Consider the following 6,958-nt stretch of genomic DNA (forward strand, 5'->3'; position numbering starts at 1 on the left):
AATCATGGAGGGTTGCAACGCTACTGTGCGTAGAGGAGAGTCTGGTTTTCGTGAGGTGGATTCTACTAAGAAATGGACTGACCTAAGAGACACTTTCGTACTACCCGAGCATTGTGAACAAGTAAGTATGTAAATAGTTAACATCCCCCTTTTACAAGTTATGTACTTGAAAGCTCTCATGTAAGTTATGTGGCTCTGGCAGGTAATATTTCATCCTACAAAGTCTACATGAAACTGGTGGTATGTCATAGAGGTAGCCCCTCGTAGTGCAAGGACGTATGAAGGCTACCATGTGCCAATCACAACGGCATCAATGGAGGAGATCAGAGAAGATGCTCAATCAGAAGCCGCTGCGGTGGTGCCAGACGAGCATCAAGATGCTACTACTCTATATGGGGTGCATGCAGAGGAGCTACAAAATGAAACAGAGGATATGTGTTTAAACGGAGAGCTCTATATAGATATAGGAAGTTATGCTGAGTTATGCGAGGATGAGAGAGAGATCTCTTAAAGCCACAAATATTGTATTTGAACAATTTTGCTCCGTGTTGTAAAAGCTCTGGCTCTCTAAGTACCTTCCATGGTGTATAACGCTCTTTTCTACTCACGCTCACATCTTTTGATTGAAAATTCTGAGTTTTCGACTTGCCTCTTCTATCACTCAATTCATTGCGTCATTGTATTTATATGCGTCATTGTATTTAATGGTCTTTGCGTCATTGTCTACTCTATTCATTCAATATTAAGTTTAAATATTCGTGTGCTTAATGCAGGTATGGATGATGAGGAGTTTCTTTCTTCTTTGTCACCACAGCAGAGACAATGGTACATGGAGCTTCATCGCTCTGGCGTATCATCGCGCGTTCCTACTCCATCCACATCTCCCTCTCTTTTGGAGCATTCGGCGCGCTCCGAAGCTTCGGTGTCGACGAGACGATCTTCACACTCGTCTAAACACAAGCGCTCTAGTGGTGGCGGTGGCGGTTATTGTGGGGATTCCGCCGCCGATGCCTCCACACCGCCTCGTGTTTGACGAGGCTCTTTACCCTCCCCTTATTTGTCCACCCCCACACCAGCCACAGCATCGCCATCTACGCCAGGTTTCGCGCGGCTGACTGTTCCTAGCAGCTACACACCTCTACCTACTCCACCAGGAGCCACCCCACTCGACACTCCCTGCTTCGGGGCCCAGACGCCGGTGGAGACACCTGACGTCCGTACCCCCATCGACACGCCGTTAGAGACCCCTGCCAGGACACCCAGGTTCACGCGTCACCGGCGAGAGGTCTTGCCTTACTCCGTCGACTTCAGCGGCGGCATCATCATGGATGATGACGGCAAGAAGGTGATCTCGCGCATGCGGTGTCTTTGCTCTCAGCACACTACATACTAAACAAATGGAGTGAAGTACCAAGTGATTTAAAATCCAGAGTCATCAGCATACTTCATGATGAGTTTCCCGTTCCAACACGAGATCAGCGCTTCAATGAAGACCTGATGAAGATTCGAATGCGCGAATACTGCAAACACAAGCGTTCCGAAGTGAAAAAAGCAATCAAGCATGGGTGGAACAGGCCAGATTGGCTGGCCAAAGAAGATTGGAAGAATGCGAAGAAAGACGCGTGCGAGAATCCCGACAAGTGGAAGCAACAAAAGGATGCAGCCAGAGCGCGAGTAGAGGCAGGGAGCTCGCACCACTTGGGGAGCGGTGGATGGGCATCATTTGAGGTCGATTTTGTAAGTGTTTTCGCATTGCTCTTTATGTTCGATAGTTTAGGGTTTATGAGTTTTTTAATGCTAACATAATGAAATCTTTGTATGTTTTGACAGTGGTTGATGACAGGACGTGATCCCACACCATACGAGCGCGAGTACGCAGGCAGGAACGGCTTAAACGCCCTGATGGACATTCTCAGTTCTCGCGGCGGCATGATTAGTATTAGGGTTTACTCTTTTCTATTTTTTGTATTGTTTTATAAATGTCGTTATATGTTTATACTTACTGAAAGCTCTCTTATTGTATTTTTTTGCAGAATCTGACAGATACGCCGCTTGGACGTGATGAGACGTCTGACTAGACGACGTCAGTTTAGCCGTAGCTAGATAGCATTAGTTTAGGGTTTCTCATAGCTTATGTATCATGAGACGGATTTTATACGTCTTTTTGAACCATGTATATTATTACATTTGTCACCGCAGTTCATTTTGCCAATCAGTTCTTTATGCCTATGATGTTGTACAATTGTCATTATTACATTTGCCAATCAATTCATTTTGCCTATGATGTGTACAATTGTCAATTTTACGCTTGTCAATTTTGCGAACAATGCGTCTTGTGGGTGACTATTTTGGGTCTATTATCTACCCTTGCACTTTTTTAAAAAAGTGAATCAAGTACAATATGGTTGATGGGTGGCGGGGCATTCAATGCCCTGTCACCAACAAAAATTTCTCTCGGGCGTCGCTATAACCGTCGCTATTTATGGCTCTGTAGTGTCGCTATAGACTTCTGTGTAAACGTCGCTATAACCGTCGCTATGAGCGTCTCTATATAGCGACACTTATAGCGACGCATAGAGCGACGCTCTCGTAGCGACGCTATTAGCGACGGTTTTAGCGACGCCGGGGGTTATAAAAACCCAATGTATTTCCATCGCTAACAGCGTCACAAGAGCACACAACCTCTTGTAGTGAGGTTCAATTTGCTGCAGCATCTTGATTGGTCCGAATAGGTCTCATGTGAGAGATGATGTTGCACTTGTCTGGTGTAATAGCATAATGATGATGCTACTATTTATTTATGAAACGTATGTACAAGAGAAGTAGAATGATGAGGTTCTAAATTAGGGTCTAATACCTGGATGAACAAAGGGAAAAAACCGAGTGGGAAAAAGGTGCCTTTGGGATACATACATTATTGGAGTACTTATTAGCATGAGAAATGTTAATAAAGTACTCAAAGGATTATTTGTTGATAGATATGGAATTAAAAAGGTAGAAAATATGAGAGGATAGCATGATGGAATATTGGTTTGTCTCTTGTAGTCCACTCAAGGTGCATTGGTGGAAGAAAAAAAGAGTGTCTAATGCATATGTACGATAACGGGACATCTTATTTTTGCATACACAAAAATTCATGGGAAACAATATGTTGGGCAAGAAGGATTTTGAAGGGTTCTTCAAAAAGATGATGTAGCTATAAAGCATATGACATGGCTTTGCACCCCTTAAGAATGGTTTTCGTTGACGAGGATATGTGCTCTCATCTTGTTGTGCACTGTTCGTGAGTGTTGGACTCTATGACACTCCACCAATTGTAAGTTGATAGACTTTGACTCTTATGCTCACCTTATCCAGCATGAGCGACATGAATTAGATATGCTCAACTCTTCCAGCTTGAGCGTAAGCATAATAACTACGACTCTTAGGAGAAAGTTTAATATGAATTGAAGCTTTGGGACTAATGTTTGAATCCTCAAAAAGAGGATTATTGAAGTACCAAGTTGGCATTGAAGGTTTCTTTTGCCATACGTGTTTTATCCTCTTCAAATCTGCAATCTCATTGGTTGGGTTGTCCTTCTTTGACTGTGAAAACTCCATTATTTCTTTGATTCTCCATTTGGGCCTGGTGATAGGAGTCTTTGATGTTGTTGTAGGCCTCTGTTGATTGTTGACATTTGACTTTTGACTAGGAGCATTGGAAGACTTAGGAATCCAAATCTGTTGATGACCTTTGTATCTCCTTTGTTAACTTTGCCTTGCTCTAGGTCTTGTTGAGCTCTCGAGATCTTCTTGCAGGCGTGGTGTAGTTGCTGTTGGTTTGTGGTCGACTAGTAGCCTGATCTCCGAGTGAACACAATGTGATCCTCACCCCGTCATTTTTGTTATATGACCGAACATTCTCACCTCCATTTCAAGTAACGCGCAATAGCTTAATGGAAGAGCCTTAGTCTTCAGAGTAGTAGGTGGTCTCGGGGGCTCAACTGGTTGGAATCTTTTTATTCCTAAGAATAAAAAAATGGTCGAGATCGTTCGAAGATCATGGACTGTTGATCCCACCTGACAAGACGGGTGTCAAATAGTCCCGTGGCACGACCTCCATGATCGTAGCTTTTAAACTCTGCGCTACCAAGCTCGCTTTTCATGGCTGGCTTTTTTTCGCAAGCTACTTGATTTACTGGCACATCATTTTTGTCCCTTGGAAGGCACTGATTGGAGGATATGCCCAACAAGGTCCAGTAGAGCTAGGAAAATCTAGGTTGTTTTCACAACCTTCGCTTGCATTTTGAAGGCTTGCTAGAACCTCAAGGGTGGTCTATGCCTAGCGGGGCACTAAAGGTGAACCATCTGTGAGCAATTCGTCCCTCCCAACTATGCGACTAGCCCAGATTTTCAAAGACGGTGTGATTGACACTTGGGAGCCCTCGAAGTGGGTGCGATTGCAGGGAAGGTTACAGCGCGACAAAGATAGCTTTGACGAGACGGAACCTAAGTTCACCACTGTGTTGTCGTCCCTTGTGAAAATGAGCCACGCTGAAGAAGGCTCCCACCATCATGGGGTGAAATTCCCCCCAGAATGATAGAATTGCCGACTAGTCAGGATTCGGATTATGAATGCTCAAAATGCCCATGATATGTAGACAGATCTAGGGATGCCCCAAGTGGAGAGGATGGGCTAGGAAATTTCAAGCCTATCAAGCCTGCAACCTACGCAGATCAATGGGACTCCCTAGTTTTGAATAAGTGGATTCGTGACATAGAAAGCTTTTTCCGCACCAGTCAAATGGATGAGGGCCGTGGCCCTTAGTGGTCTCCCACTTTTTGGAGGGAGACACATACAAGTGGCTACTAATGGAAGAGAGCCCGTATCTCACTTGGGATCGACTCAAAACAAACATGTGAGAGTACTTCATTCCCAACTATGAAGGCTTCAAGCTACTCGACGAGTAGAGAGCCATGTCCCAAGGTGAAAGCAAGCTTCAAGAATATGCGTCGACGAAGTATCGGTAGATGATGCTCAAACTTGAGGAACTAGATTGGAAAAAGGTAACGTTCCTTTAGGGACTCAAGGATTGGGCCCATGTAGAAATTGAGAAGCAAAATCCAACAAACTACTCCGACGCCCTTATTATGGCGGAACACTTGATAGACCACTATCTACACAAGAAAGGAGCTATATATAAACCAAAAGCCTGTAATAAACCGTGCTCCCCATAGAAATCAGCAGCAGCAGACAGGTAGGGCCTCAAAAGAGCGAGGCTTCTGGTGGAAACACAAGGAACCGGAGTAAACCCTACGTAAATTTTTGGAACAACAACCCAAGCATCTCAGGCAATGCCTCATCAACCACCAGTTAAGGCTACTTGGTGAATCAGCGAGAGGAGGTCCCCCAAGTCGCGCGTTGCCTTGGAGGGATTGTTGGGATTGCGGGGATGCTCATTGGGACAATGAGTATCAAAAGGTTAAAAACCAGCCCCGAGCACATGCAGCTTGGGTCAATGAAGCTAACCAAGACCAGGCAGGAGCATCACATGTACACATGATGGAAGTCACAAACAACGAATCGAAAAGCAGCACAAGAGATCAGCCTGAGGGGACGCACGAGTGGGGGCTATCAAAACCTACTTGCATTGCTTGGCTGCCAAAATCAAAGCAGTCCCCTCTATGTATGTGCGCGCAGAAATAAATAGAAGACTCAGCTGGCCATGTTAGATTCGGGAGCCAGCCACAATTTGATCTCCCCCGAGTGTGCCCAATGGCTGGAGGTTAGGACCACTAAGCTAGGAGGTGGACAAAGTATCTCAGTAGGCTTTGTCCAAGGTGAAGATGTAAACAAGGGTGTGGCCTTTGATGTGACGGTATAGGTGGGCGAATGGAGGTCCAAGATGGACTTCATTGATGTACCCATGGACAACTATGATATGATGTTTGACCTTCTTCCTCTTTGACTATTGTCTCGACATCCATCATCAACCAACTCACATCCAACTAGCCCTCCAACATCCATTGGTCAGAGATTCAGTCCATGATTTAGGGGCTCGGCGGCGCTGACCATGAGTTTCACAAAGAAAAAGTACACACCTTCTGCACATGAGTGTGAGTCGCTTCTTGTTTTTTCACTTTCTAAAAACAAATAATCAGCAAGTGGAGTGGAGAAGAGAGTAATTTAGATTCATTAAAAGGCAGGTCCAACGAGTTTCACAAATAAAAATTTCAATTGACTTCTTCTTTTCTATTTTCAGCTTTTATCAGTGGTCAAAGATAAGGTTGAAGAGACCATGAAAAACAGGATAAATATAGCCACATGGACGTAGTGATTGAAGGAATACTAGAGAGCATGTTGATCGCAAGAATAGATACAATAGAGATACTGGCAATGATGACGATGATGAATACAAAGACAAGAGCGGGAGGGATCAACATGATAAAAATCCTAGCTCTTTAAAATGTCATCATCCACAGGAACTTGAGTTAGCGTTTTAAGTGTTAAGGATCATGGCTACTTTGTACGGCTTGCGGCCTTTCATGAACGAAAGGAAGGGATTGTACAATGATTCTCTCTGACGTTTTCTACAAAAAAGGATTCCTGCTTCTCAATCTTTTGCACGAGGACATGCTCAACTCTGCTACCTTTTGTTAAAATATAAGTATGTTGGCTTCAAGCTCTTTGTTTACCTTTGCTTCCAAACCATCCTCGCACTGCTGCTTTTCAACCATAATATTAACACCATTAGGCCGCATGTCAAAGCTCAACACTTGCCATTAGATGGAGCCTCACAAAGCTAGCCGAGCATGTCTGCCCATCCAATTGTCACACTCATGATGCCATCTTTTTCTTCTGCCTCATGAAATGCTTACACTCTAGCTTGGCCGACCATCACATGTCACATCCGTGAAAGGGTCAATGGAGCAGGCACTTGTGCCCATCTCTGCATATTACGAGGAGCCGAGTGGATAT

The 6,958-nt window shown here is 44.4% G+C and overlaps 1 pseudogene; it reads left to right on the plus strand.

Annotated features, from left to right (window-relative positions):
- Positions 1 to 775: 775 nt before the first annotated feature.
- On the plus strand, positions 776 to 2,248 carry LOC147464933 (uncharacterized; annotated as a pseudogene).
- Positions 2,249 to 6,958: the final 4,710 nt, after the last annotated feature.

This window comes from Adiantum capillus-veneris, chromosome 1, assembly GCF_014529385.1.
Source record: "Adiantum capillus-veneris isolate H3 chromosome 1, ASM1452938v2, whole genome shotgun sequence".
NCBI lineage: Eukaryota > Viridiplantae > Streptophyta > Polypodiopsida > Polypodiales > Pteridaceae > Adiantum > Adiantum capillus-veneris.